This window comes from Canis aureus, chromosome X (assembly GCF_053574225.1).
Source record: "Canis aureus isolate CA01 chromosome X, VMU_Caureus_v.1.0, whole genome shotgun sequence".
Classification (NCBI taxonomy): Eukaryota; Metazoa; Chordata; class Mammalia; order Carnivora; family Canidae; genus Canis; species Canis aureus.
Genome location: NC_135649.1, coordinates 10000001 through 10015056, shown reverse-complemented (window position 1 = coordinate 10015056; position 15056 = coordinate 10000001). Strand labels below are relative to the sequence as shown.

Below are 15056 nucleotides of genomic sequence, written 5' to 3'. Positions count from 1 at the left end.
GCCTTTATTCCCTTTCACTATTTTTTATATTCCCCAAATGAATGAGACCATATAATGTTTGTCCTTCTCTGATTGACTTCTTTCACTCAGCATAATACCCTCCAGTTCCATCCACCTCGAAGCAAATGGTGGGTATTTGTCAGAAGAGGGAAATTTAAAATAGTAATAGAACAAAATCCTCACCACTGGGTATGGTGCATGAAATTCAGCATTTTCACATAACATGTATGGCCATGAAAAGTGAGATAACCACTATGGAAAGTGATTTGTCAGTATCTACCGAAGGCAAAAATGTGTATAATATTTACATTAGCAATTCTTCTTCTAGGAATGTGTGTAGAAATAACACTGAGTTTTGTATTTTGATATTATACCCTGCAACTTTGTTGAACTTGCTTATTAACGCCAAGACTGTGTGTGTGTGTGTGTGTGTGTGTGTGTGTGTGTGTTACTTAGTGTTTTTTAAGTATCAGATCATCTTATCTTCAAACAGAGATAATTTCATGTCTTCCTTTGCAAATAAGATAACTTTTCTTTCATTTTATGGCCAAATTTTCCTGGAGAAACTTCCAGTACAATGTAGGGTTGAAGAATAATTGATATCCCTGTCTTATTCCTGAACTTAGAGGGAAAACTTTTGGTCTTTCACCATTAAGTTTGATGTTAGCTCTGGGATTCATGATAAAAATACTCAACAAACTAGAAGATTTCTTCAACCTGATATCTTTTCAGTATTAATTATATTGATGTTATTTTTCACGTGTTACTGATGATTTTCCAAATACTGAACAATTCCTACAATCTGAATAAATACTCCCAAGGTCAATACATGATTTCAGTATATTGCTAAATCCACTTGCCAGAATTTATATTTCATTCATGCATCTCTATTTTGCATGACCATAAATAAGATCCAGCTATAATTTAAACTATCTTTTTCTTAAAATCTTTTTCAGTGTTATACTAGCTCCATAGGATTTATTGGGTTAATTTCCTTTCTTTATGCTCTGAAACACATTAACAACATAAGAAAGTATTCTCTGAAGAAATGAAATGACTCATAGTTAAATCTTTCTTAGCCCAGAGTCTTCTAGGAATTTTTACACTTAAAACATTTCTTTTATGTTTTTGGTCTTTTCAGATTTTCTATCTTTACGTCAATTTGGTAACATATTTTCCTTGAAAAACATCAGTTTTGTGGATACTTTCTAAGCTTTTCATTCACCTACAATTTTTATTTCTCAGTTTTTTTTTTGAGACATCTAGTTTTTTCTTTTTCTTTTTCTTTTTCTTTTTGCATTTGGTTATTGGATTTATTTATGATAGATTAATTTACCTTTATTTTTATGGTCATCAGTCCATTAGTCTATGTATCACAATTTTTACCTTTGCAATAAGAGCAATTTTGATTATATTTAAGATTCTGATTTTTTCGTGGAATAATATTCTAATCCATTTTTTGTTGTTAATAAGATCAGTAAAAAAAGAAACCTGATTTTTCAATACTTGAAGTCATAACTAAATCACAAGTGTGTCATAGCAATGTATCCTAATTTCAGACCAAGTATCCAAAAGCATATAACCACAATTTTGTTTGTTCAATGTCCAATTCTGGGGATTAAAATAAAAGTTGCTATCAACATGCTTGCCAATGTTGAAAATAGCTAGCTGTTTTCCTTAGTGTTACTGTTTTAAAAAGATTTTAAAAGCATTTTGACTGCAAGTGTGCAACTTATTAATTTCCTTGCTTGTGGATATTATTGCTCCTTCTCAGCAGACAGGGTTTCGTCTAAATATTTATTGAGCATAATTTGGAATACATATTTTATTCCATTTCCATCCAATAACATTAAGGCCATGTTATTTTCAAAAGGTACAGAAGTAATAAAATCCACACATGCACATCTTTGAAATTAACTTTATCCATATACAAATAAAATTGACATTAGTTTGACTACATAGGCACTTGAGTACTCACTAATTTAGTTTATTCTCAACTAAATTATTATTCTAAAATAGTTGTTGCAGACCTTGTCTCTGTGTACTTTATGATTTTTAAATTTCCTAAAATCTCAGCAAGAAACAGATTACTTAAGCTTGAAAAAAATCCATGCGTGTTTTGACCTTCTTTGAAGGGAATTTAGTTTCACTATTTTAACTAATGCTGGTAGCACAACAAAGAGACTAATATTCAAACATGAATGTTTATGACAGCCCTTTCTTTACGACTTATTTGTGAACTGCAGACCCATATTACATACAGAAGAGTTGAAACTTACTTGCTTTTGAAAATCTTAGTGGAGGGTGGGGTTTAATTTTACATTTAAAATGATAAAATGGTGTTTAAATGCAACAAAGTTTATTTATATACCATAAAACCTGAAACAATAGATAAGAAAAATGGACATATATGATAAACTACAAAAACATTAAATTACTTTATAACTTAATTTTCTAAGCCAATGTTTCCCAAACTATTGGGCAGAAAACCTCAGCAGCAGAGGGACTTGGGTGTTTGCTAAAAATGCAGATTCCTGGGATCCCTGGGTGGCTCAGCGGTTTAGCGCCTGCCTTCAGCCCAGGGCGTGATCCTGGAGACCCGGGATCAAGTCTCACCTCGGGCTCCCTGCATGGAGCCTGCTTCTCCCTCTGCCTGTGTCTCTGCCTCTCTCTCTCTCTGTGTCTCTCATGAATAAATAAATAAAATCTTTAAAAAAATGCAGATTCCTGAGACCTAGCTTAGATTTAAAGAATTAGAAATATGTAGGGGTGAGGTTAGGGAATCTGCATTTTAACAAGTTTACCAGTTGATTCTTATCAACAGTAGAGTTTAAGAATCACTGGCTCTCATTTCTTCTTGAATCATCTTTTACCCTTGCCTAGCATTTCCCTCAGCTTATAACCTCTAATCAGTTGTCAACTCCTGATGGTATTCAAGAAATAAAATCATATTGAGCCAGTCACAGTATTAGGCATTTGGAATAAAAGATAATTAAGACATAAGCCCTATCCTTAAGGAGTACAGCCTTGTTATGGAGATATTTATGAAAACAGACAATTTTAATAAAATAAAATTTTTATCATGATAGCTCCAGAGATTATGGGAGGGTCAAGAAGGGCCACCTAAGCCATTCTGGAAAAGAAATGTATAGTGGTTACCCAGAGGAGGTTATTATACATTATGGCTAAAAGAAGAGGAGTAAACTAGACTAAAATGTAAGCCAATGGCATGTTAAGTAGAGGAAATATATACAAGAGCATAATGGGGGAAAAATCTTGTGCTTGAAGAAATATAACAACCACTTTTATTCAAGTGTGTACTAAGAGATAGGTAAGCAATAAATTAATCTGGGAATATAGTTAAGGGCAAGAGCACAGGAACTGTTTTAAATATAGTGAGGAATTTGGACTTTATCCAGAGGTACATAAATATCCACTGAAAGATTTTAAATACAGGATAAAGAGATCATATATGCAATTTAGAAACATAATAATGGCTACTGTGTGGAAAATGGATTTTATAGGGGCAAGCTTGGAGCTAGTGAGTCTAGTTAGGTGACAGTTGTAACAATTCAGATGAAAGAAGCAAATAGAGAAGAGTTACTTAGAAAGGATACAGAAGTGGTGCAAATCCAGGAAATAATTAAGAGTTTAAATCAGCAGGAAAAGAATTTAAATGTGGAAAATGGAAAAAATAACTAGGTTTCTAGAACAGGTGACTGAGGAGAATGGGGTGTCCCAATCTGAAACAAAGTGTATAAGAAAAGGAGCTGATTTGGGAAGTAGAAATGATAAATTCCATAAATGCCATGTTAAGCTATAGGTGCTTATTGGAAATGTGGATAGACATGTTAGGTAGGAAATAAAATTTAAAAATTTAATTTAATTTTTTAAAAAAGAAATGTTAAGTAGGAAGTTGGCAATATGAGCATGGAACTCAGAAGAAATACCTACACTGGAAATACATGTTTTGGAGTCATTCATACCCAGATTAGAGCTAAATCCAGAAGAGTAGATGATATCATGCAGAGAAGAGTGTCTAGAGTAAGAAATTTGACCTAAAATCAGAACCTTGGAAAACACTAATATTTTTCCAAAGCCGACCATATATTTTAGGTGTGTTTTACAGCATTACCTTGCTTCCAGTCACCAAATCTGTATTAGTTATCTATTGCTGTATAACAAATTACCCCAAAAGTATCACCTGATCATGTCATACAGTTTCTGAATGTCAATAATCTGGGAGAAGCTTAGCTGGGAGGTTCTGACTCAGGTCTCTCATGAGGTGGCAGTCAAGAAGCCCACCAGGGCTACAGTCATCTGAAAACTTGATTGAGCTTGAAGAATTCACTGCTAAGCCTACAGACATGGATATTGGCAAAATTATTTGGTTCCTCAAGAGACAGACATTATCATATAGTTTTTTACTATATGATATGACTTCCCCCAGAGTGAGTAATGAGAGAGAGAGACAAAGTTATAGTGTCTTTTATAACATAATCTCAGAAGTGACATGCCACTACTTCTGCCACATTTTATTGGACACACATGCCAATCCTGGGAAATACACAAGGGTTTGGATACCAAGAGGCAGAGATCACTAGGGGACGTTTTGTTGCCTGGCTACAAGTACAAATCTCAATGTCATCTTTTTTAAGAGTTTTCCATCATTAGAAGAGGGATAATGTCCAATTTCTCTTAAAATGTGATTGGTATTATTATTATTGATATTATTATAACCATTATTTATAAATTAAGTCATTTCACAAGTGCTTGCTATATTTTTTTACCTTATTTCCTATTATATCCGTCATGCAATGTAACTGAGTATTAGTGTGAGATACTGAAATGAGGTCAGATTCCAAATAAACAATCCTATGTTAAAAATCTGGTTTCAGTGTTATGAACAGAGAGAAGGTTAGCATTCCCCCTGACAAGAGTGAAAGAGGACTCACACCTCAGGACTGACACGATGCATATGGTTAAGGCATTGCCATCTACTTCATGGCATCTAACCATCATTTTTTTGAATGAGTTCAAACTTATGTGACCATCAATCTAATATAGACTGCTATATGCATAAGATGTTATATATGAGCCTAGTGGTAACCACAAATCAAAAACCTGTAATAGATAAACAAAAAAATGAAGAGAATGTAATCCAAGCATATCATCAAACCACAAGGGAAGAAAGCAAGAGAAGAAAGGAACAAAGAACTACAAAAACAACTGTAAAACCAGTAACAAAATGGCAATAAATATGTATCTATCAATAACTATTTTGAATGTAAGTGGAATAAATGCTCCAATCAAAAGACATAAGGTGATTAACTGGATAAAAAAATAAGATCTGTCTATATGCTGCCTACAAAAGACTCACTTCAAAAGACACATGCAGATTGAAAGTGAAAGGGATGGGAAAACATTTACCATGCAAATGGAAGTGAAAAAAAAAGCTGAGGTATAACAATACTTATATTGGACAAAATGGACCTTAAAACAAAGACTGTAACAAGAGACAAAGAAGGATACTACATAATGATAAAGGGAACAATTCAAAAAGAGGATATAACAATAATAAATATTTATGCACCCAACATGGGAGCACCTAAAGACAGAAAGCAACTATGAAGGAGGACACAAAGAACATAAAGGGGGAAATTGTTAGTAATACAATAATATTAGAGGATTTTAACACCCCACTTCTATCAATGGATAGATTATCTAGATAGAAAATCAATTGATATAGCCACTGTGGAAAACAGTAAGGTTCCTCAAAAAATTAATAATTGAATTACCGTATGATATAGTAATTTCACCACTGGGTATTTACCCAAAGAAAACAAAAACACTAATTCAAAAAGATATATGGACCCCTATGTTTATGGCAGCATTATTTACAAAAACCAAGATATAGAAGTAATCCAAGTGTCTATCCATAGGAAAATATATATAATATATATGTATATATACATATATATTGCCATGTGTAACAACAGGGATGGATCTGGAGGGTATAATGCTAAAAAAAAAAAAAGACAGAGAAAGACAAATACCATATGATTTCACTCACACATGAAATTGAAGAAACAAATAAATGAACAAAGAAAAAAAAACTAACAAAAAAACAGACTCTTAATAAAGAAAAGGAGCTGAAGGTAACCAGAGTAGATGTGGTGGGGGCAGGGGGGGCGGGGAATGGGTGAAATAGATAAAAGGATTTAAGAGTACACTTATCTTGAACACTGAAAAATGTTTTGAATTGTTGAATCACTATATTGTACACCTGAAACAAATATAACACTGTTTATGCTTGAATAAAAAAGAAATTTATAAAAATGATTAAAAATGAATAAAATGAATCTATCCCATTCCCTGAAAAATAACATTAAATAAAATACAATGAGGTGGTTTTCAAATATTTTAATCTCATGTTCAAATTCTATTTGTGGGCAGCCCTGGTGGCTCAGCGGTTTAGCGCCACCTTTGGCCTGGGGTGTGATCCTGGAGACCCTGCATGGAGCCTGCTTCTCCCTCTGCCTGCATCTCTGCATCTCTCTCTTTCTGTCTGTCATGAATAAATAAAATCTTTTAAAAATTCTATTTGTATGACTTGCTAAAAATGGAATTTAAGGAGTTATAAATTATTTCAGTCAGTGAAGTAAGGTGATTAAACAGAATATAGATGTATGTGATACTTATGTAATATAAACACTTAGAAACAATATGAAGCATTTAAACTAGAAAAAAAATCTGGTTTCATTATAAATTAGCTTTGTATCATAAGCATGTTATTTAAGTTTTCTCAGCTTTATTGAGGTATAACTGAAAAGTAAAAATTGTATATAGTGGGGTGCTTGGGTGGCTCAGTTGGTTGGGCGTCCAACTCTTGACTTTGGTTCAGGTAATGATCTCAGGGATGTGAGATTAAATAAATCTTTAAAAGAAATTGTATATAGTTAAGGTGTACAACGTGATGATTTAATATACATATGTGAAGTAATTACCACAATGAAGTTAATTAACACATCCAAAACCTCACAGAGTTACCGTGTTTTTGTGTGTAGTGAAATCATTGAAGATCTACTCTCTTGGCAAATTTCTTGTATATAGTACAATATTATTAACTATAGTTACCATGCAAAACATTAGATCCTCAGAAATTACTGGTCTCTCTCTGTTTTTTTTTTTTTTTTTAAGGATTTATTTATTTTAGAGAGAGGCAGAGGGAGAGAGTCTCAAGCACTCTACCTGAGACTGGAACTCCACTGAGTGTGGAACCTAACACGGGGCTGGATCTCACGACCCTGAGATCATGACCCGAGCTGAAATCAAGAGTTGGGTGCTCAACTGACTGAGCTACTCAGGCGCCCCAGAAATTATTGACATTATAACTCAAAGTTTGTACCCTTTGGCTAACATCTCTCCATTTCTGCTACCCCCTTGGCCCTTGGTAATTACCCATCTAATGGGTGGTTCTCTGGTTCTATGAGTTTGACTTTTTAAGATTTCAAATATAAGTGAAATCATTAATTATCTTTTCTGCCTGGTTTATTTCACTTAGCATAACATCCTCCAGGTTCATCCTCCAGGTTCATCCTCCAGGTTCATCTCCTTTTTTCTTTTTCATTTTTTTTTTCTTTGAGCTGAATAATTTTCCACTGTAAATACATAGACTGCTTTTTTAAAATTTATTTTTTATTTATTTATTTTTTTTTTGCTTTTTCTTTTTTTATCCATTGACAGACACATTGTTGCCATATCTTGGCTATTGTGAATAATGCTGTAATGAACAGCGCAGTGCAGATATGTCTTTGAAATATTAATTTAATTTCTGTTGCATATACAAAATTGAGATTACTGATGATATCTGATAGTGGGATTACTAGAACATATGGAAGTTTTACTTCAAATTTTTTATGGAACCTCTGCTTTTTATTTTATTTTTTTATTTTTATTTAATGCTTTTTATTTTATTTTATTTAATGCTTTTTATTTTTATTTAATATTTTTATTTAATATTATATTTTTATTTAATGCTTTTATTTTATGGGACCTCCCTACTGCTTTTTATTTTAATGGCTGGAATAATTCACATTCCCACTAACAGAGCACAAAGCTTTCCTTTATCCACATCTTCACTAATACTTGTTATCTCTCATCATTTAGATAATAGCCATTTTAACAGGTGTGAGGTGACATTGCATTGGATTTTTGATCTGCATTTCCTTGATGATTAGTGTTGTTGAGCACCTTTTCATATGCCTATTGGCTATTTGGATGTCTTCTGTGAAGAAATATCTATTCACTCCTTTGCCCATTTTTTAAATGCTATTTAAATTGGATTACTTATATTTTTGCTATTAAGTTTTAGGAGATCCTTATACATTTTGGATAGTAACACCTTATTGCATATGTGGTTTAAAAATATTTTCTCACATTCCATGGGCTGGCTTTTTTCATTTTGTTGATTGTTTCCTTTTCTGTACAGAAGCTTTTCGACTTGATGTATCCCACTTTTTAAATTTTACTTTATTGCTTGTGCCTTTGGTATTGTTTCCAAAAAGTCATTGTCACCACCAATGTCAAAGAGATTTTCCCCTATGTTTTTTTCTAGGTGTTTCACAATTTCAGGTATCACATTTAAGTCCTTAATCCTTTAAGTTGATTTTTGTGAATTTTGTAAGACAAGGATCCAATTTCATTCTTTTGCAGGTGGATACCCAGTTTTCCCAAAGCCATTGACCGAAGAGACTCTCCTTTCCAAAATTTGTATTCTGGGCATCCTTGTCAAAGATTAGTTGACCCTATTATGTGTAGGCTTATTGCCGAGCCCTGTATTCCACTGTCATAGATGTCTCTCTTTATGGCAGTACCATACTGCTTTGATTACTACAGTTTTATAACATAGTTCTAAATCAGGAAGTGTGATGGCTCTAATTTTGTTCTTTTTTCCTCAAGATTGCTTTGGCTATTTAGGGTCTTTTGTGGTTCCATGTAAATTTTAGGACTATTTTTTTCTACTTCCACGAAGAATGCCATTGGAATTTTGATAGGAAATGCATTAAACCTATAGATTGGTAAGATAGTATAAATATTTTAGCAATATGAATTCTTCTAATCCGTGAACACAGAATATCTTTCCATATTTTTGTTTTCTTTAGTTTCTTTCATTAGTGCTTTCTAGTTCTCAGTGTATAGATCTTTCACTTTCTTAAATTTATTCCTAAGTATTTTATTCTTTTTGATGATATTCTAAGTCAGGTGGTTTGTAAATTTCTTTGTCTGATAGTTCATTGTCAATGTCTAGAAACACAACTGATTTGGGTGTGTTGTTCTGTACCCTGCAAATGTACTGAAGTTATCTTTAGTTCCAACAGGTTTTCATGGAATATTTAGTGTTTTCTCTATATAAAACCATACCATCTGTAAATAGATAATTTTACCTCTTTCTTTCCTATTCGGATACCCTTTATTTCTTTTTCTTAACCAGTTGCTCTCGTTAGGTTTTCCAGGACCATATTGAATAGAACTGGTGAAAGTGGGCACTGTTTTTCCAGATCTTAGAGAATAGGCTTTCAATCTCTCCTTCTTGAGGATGATGTTAGCGGTGAGATGTGCACATGTGGCTTTCATTATGTTGAGATACATTCCTTCTTTTTTAAAAATATTTTATTATTTATTTATTTATTTATTTATTTAATTATTTGAGAGAGAGCACATGGGGGCAGGGGCAGGGGGGATGGAAAGGGAGAGAATCTCAAGCAGACTCCATGATAAGTGTGGAACCCAATGTGGGGCTCGATCTCACAGCTTTGATATCATGACCTGAGCCAAAACCAAGAGTCAGATGTTAACTGAGTCACCCAGGTACCCCAAGGTACATTCATTTCTTCTGTACTGTACCTATTTTGTTGAGGATTTTTATCATGAAAGGATATTGAATTTTGTCAAATACTTCTGCATCCAATGAGATGATCATGTGATTTTTATCTTTCATTCTATTAATGTGATATGCTACATTTACTGATTTGCTTATGTTGAACCATCTTTGCATCCCAGGGATAAATCCCACTTGATCATGTTGTAAGATCATTTTAATGTATTGATAAATTCAATTTGCTAGTATTTTCTTGAGTATTTTGCATCTATATTCATCAGGGATACTGGCCCATAGTTTTCTTTTCTTGTAATGTCCCTATCTGGCTTTGTTATCAGGATAATGCTGGCCTTGTAAAATGAGTTTGGAAGTGTTCCCTTCCTTCAAATATCTGGAAGAGTTTGAGAAGGATTGGCATTAATTTTTCTTTAAATATTTGGTAAAATTAATCATGAAGACACCTACTTACGGGATTTTTTTTTTGTTGAGATGTTTTTTATTACTGACCCAATCACATTATTTGTTATTGGTGTAATCAAAATTTCTATTCATGATTCAGTCCTGGTAGGTTGCACGTTTCTAGGAATTTATTTACTTCTTCTTATTGGTTATCCAATCTGCTGATGTATAATTGTTCATTATAATCTCATGATCTTTTATATTTCTGGGATATCAGTTATAATGTCTCCCCCTTTCATTTATATTTTTTTATTTGAGTCTTCTCTTTTTTTGTTAGTCTAGCTAAAGTTTTGTCAATTCTGTTCATTCTTTTAAAAAACGAAATCTTAGTTTCATTAATTTTTTTCTGTTGTCTCTCTAGTCTCAATTTCATTTGTTTGTGCTTTGATCTTTATTGTTTCCTTCCTTCTGCTAACTTTGAATTTAGTTTGTTCTTCTTTTTCTAGTTTTTGAGGTGTGAAGTTAGCTTGCTTGAGATCATTCTTTAGACTCTGATAGCCACCGTAAGAGAGTGGTCTTGCCCATCTAGAGACCCATCTGGAAGATAAGCTCCTCCATGCCCCTGAAGGCAGGTCAGTCAAATTCAACTGAATTGCAGAACCTAAAGTAGCCCTGTGATTGGCTTCAGTCCCACTCACCCAGGGCCAGGGGTAATCCTGTTTCACTGGGAACCCAACAGGTGGTATGCTCATCCAAGACCATGGAGGAAGGCCTGCAGACCTTGGTCCCAGCTGTGGACCTTGAAGTAGCCCTGTTCTTTGACTCTAACCTCTTTCAACCACAGTTTGAGGGCATTCATGCCTATCCAATGAGCTACCAGTGACTTGGTGGGACCCAGCCCAGGGACCTGGTGGAAACCACACAAGGTCATACATCTGATAACAAGCCCACAAACCTCATTGTAGATCCAATAGGTGCCACATGACCCGGTTCCAACTCTGCTCCACTGTGATACTGCAGTCAATAATACCAAGTGTCCAGGGAACTGACAAGAGAAGGTCTTTACCTGTCAAAAGCAATCTGTAAAAACTTGAAGAAGCCTTTACTCCTTCAAATGCATAGATACCAATGGAAGCTTACATATATCAGGAAGCAATGGGCAAACATAACAATGCCAAAGCAAACTAATAGAGCTCCAGTAACTGAACCTAAAGAAATGGACATATGAATTGCCTGACAAGGAATTCAAAACAATCGTGTTAAAGAAGCATGTTGTTTAAATTTTGATACTTAGTTTTAATTTCTTGACCTTTAAGAAGAAATAATAATTCCTCTGTCTTACCATGATTTATAAGGATTAAATGTTAAAGTAGATAAAAGACCAGACAGAGTGCCAGGTACATAAGTGCTCAGTAAAAGTGAGCCTTTTTGATTACCACCCAGCCATATTCCTGCGCACATTTCCCCTCTATATCTCATGCTTTGTGGACTCCATGATTTTTCCAGGGCTTACTCTGCCAGGAATACACGTAACTTCCGTATGTATACTCACATCATTTCCAACCTTCAAGGTCAAGTTCAAATTTTCTTCACTTCTTCCTAACTGAAAGCTGGAGGTTACTTCTTCCTTGAATTCTCATGGCACATCATCTTTACATTTATTATGGCACATACAGTATTCTCTACTACATATTATGGCTACATGTGTGGATATCTAATTCCCTAATGAGCCTATAAATTCTCTGTAAGATGATTGTTTGTCCTGTTTGTCTTTTATCTTCCATTGAACCTATTACAGTACCATGCATGTATTAGAAACTCAATAACTCCTATGTGAATAAGGCGAAATGTCAAAAATAACCCCAAATTCTTTTGGCTGATCTCTACTATATTTTTTAGTTATCCCTTTAGTAAAGTAAAAAATTATATGATTATAAAAATATTGACTTCAAAATTATCCTTTGGCCCTTTTTCTGTCATCCTATGTTAAGGTCCTGCTAATTCTAAGTTTTGCAAGTATTTGTACGTGTTAGGACACTCTATGCTAAACCACACTTTCCTCAAGAAGAATGTAAATTGTACAATTTATCATCCCTGAACTTTTGTCTTTCAAACCATTGTAGTTTTTACCTCCAGTACTGCATAAATAGATTTTTCTTGGGTTATTTTAGTAAGATTCCAATACCTTTTTATCATTGTATAGCACCTTTTTTGTACATATTTAGGTATAGTCAATTCTCAAGTAAAGACTGGTAAATCATTTCATTTTGAGAGCTAACACCTGCATTTTCTGCTTTATTTTTTGCTTTGCAAAATCTTCTCTTGATGGTTAACAGGTCTTACTTTAATTGCCTGTATTGACAACTCATACGATTTATTCTTTGATTACATGTAATGGAGAAGTGCTTCAAAGGGAAAACACTTAAGTCTCTACCCAAAGAAAGGATTAAGAAGGTGCAGGTGAGCTTAAGGTGAAGCTAAAATGAAGAGCTTATACCAACATGGAACAAAGACAAAATGCACAGAGGTCAATTTTGGGAAACTAGACAACCTTTCAGGATTTCAGGACTTCCTATGGAGTCATTACAATTAGTTTAAATTCTAAGATATGCAATAATGGAGGAATTAGCAATGTGACTCTGTTTTGCAATAGAAAATAATTTGGACGATGAGAAAGGGGAAAAGATAGCAATTTTATTTACTTAAGGCACTACATTTATGGAATTTAAATTAAGCAACTTTAAAACAATGTTTACTGTTCCTGGATGCTCCTGAGATTTTCACGTGCACATGTGCTAATGAAGATACGATGTCATCACATGCATAGCTGAAAGAAGTGAGATAACATTCTCTAGTGTATACAAACTAATGAATATTTCCAAAAACCACATATTTGTTTCATAGACTGTTAGAACTGCAAGGGACCTTACAAGCCATTCAGATGAACCACTTAACTTTATATTTAGGAAGACCAAGTACCATAGAGAAGTAACTTTCCAGTAAGCAGCCAGTCGGTGATAGAGCTAGTGCACGAAATTTTCTTGTCTATAAAATTGTGCCTAGTGCTCTATGTACCTCTTTAACTGCCTACTATTGGATTAAACGGTTTTCTCTTTATTTCTTTTTATCTTCCCATGGGTTGGAAGTTATATATTCTATTTATATCCATAGCATGTACCCTTAAAATTTTCACATGCCTAATTAATCTAACATCTAAAGTTAGCCAACACTTCTCTCCTCTGAAACACTATAAGGACTTTAGAAAACTTAGGCAGGCAATTTTGTTCGCCAAAACAACAGGCATTCTGTCCTCTTCTTTCTTGCCAAAAATACCACGGTTTTATTCAAATACTAAGAAAAAATAAGTTCAAGGATGGTAAGTCTATCACCAGGTGATAAATAATGATTAGTCTAAGTGAAGCAGGAAAATAACATTGTCTTTGCCAATGATTGATTATGGCCAATGGCAGATGTGTGCCAGTTATGGCCAATGGGCTATCAGGAAAAGTCTGTTCTGAAGCTACTAGAAAAGATGTCTTGACCTGATAAGAAAATGGAGATATAAGAGAAGATATTTTTCACTGCCTTCTTTATTTCTATCTGTGAATGTGCTTGTGTGAGAATACTGTATTTGAGTAATTCTGGCTATGAGGAAAAACAGCAGAGATGTACTATAGAAGAAACAGCAGAAAGAGGAAAAGACATTATGTCCTTAATTGCATAATTGAGCTGCTGCACCAACCCGTGGACTATAAAACTCTGGATTTCATGATATGCAAAACAACAATTATTTCCAATTGTTTATGGCTTTTTTTAAGTAAAGTAATTGGATATTTCCAACCAAAACCAACTTAATTTGTTTGAATCTTTAAGTCACCCTTACATCTGGTGTCTTGTTTTTATACAACATTTTAGTAATTTTTAGCATTAATGCTTTTTTTAGTCAATGCTTATTTAGATTAACAATAAACAGTTTCTTTGCTGACCATGTCTTCTTATGTTTCATTGCTTTCAGGCTTTAGTTTTGTCCTTCTTGAAGTTCATTTTTTACTATTTCAGTGATAGTCTGTTAGTGAAAAATTCTCAGTCCTTACCAGCAAAAGTATTCATTTTGGCCCACTCTTAAATGATAATTTATATATGTATAAAATTCTAGATCAACAGCTATTTTCTCCTAACATTTTAAGATACTATTGCATTGTCATCTGACAAGAATTGTTGTTATTGAGAGTCAATTATTAGTCTAGCCATCATTCCTTAATAAGAGTCTGTCTGTTTTAAGATTATCTTTTAGACTTCAATATCCTCTAATTTCTTTTTTGTTTCAAGTTTTATTTAAATTCTAGTTAGTAAACATATAGTGTAACATTCATTTAATGATAGAATTTAGTGATTCATCACTTACATATAATAGCTAGTGCTCATCAGCAAGTGCCTTCCTTAATACCCATCACCCATTTAGCCACATCCATCAGCCCTCAGTTTGTTCTCTATAGTTAAGTCTCTAATTGTTTGCCTCCCTTTTTTCCTCTTCCCCTATGTTCATCTGTTTTGTTATTTAAATTCCACATATGAGTGAAATCATATGGTATTTGCCTTTCTCTGACTTATGTTGCTTAGCATAATACACTCTAGCTCAATCCACATCTTTGCAAATGGCAAGATTTCACTGTTTTTGATGCCTGAGTAATATTCCATTGTTTATATATACCACATCTTCTTTGTCCATTCATTAGTTGATGGACATTTGGACTCTCGATAATTTGGCTATTGTTGA

General features: G+C 33.7%; 1 non-coding gene across 1 annotated transcript; it reads left to right on the top strand.

The window, feature by feature from the left end:
- Positions 1-4897: 4897 nt before the first annotated feature.
- On the top strand, positions 4898-5027 carry LOC144309331 (U6atac minor spliceosomal RNA). The gene has a single exon (XR_013375373.1). It is a non-coding gene; the product is annotated as a U6atac minor spliceosomal RNA (small nuclear RNA).
- The last annotated feature ends 10029 nt before the right edge of the window (positions 5028-15056 follow it).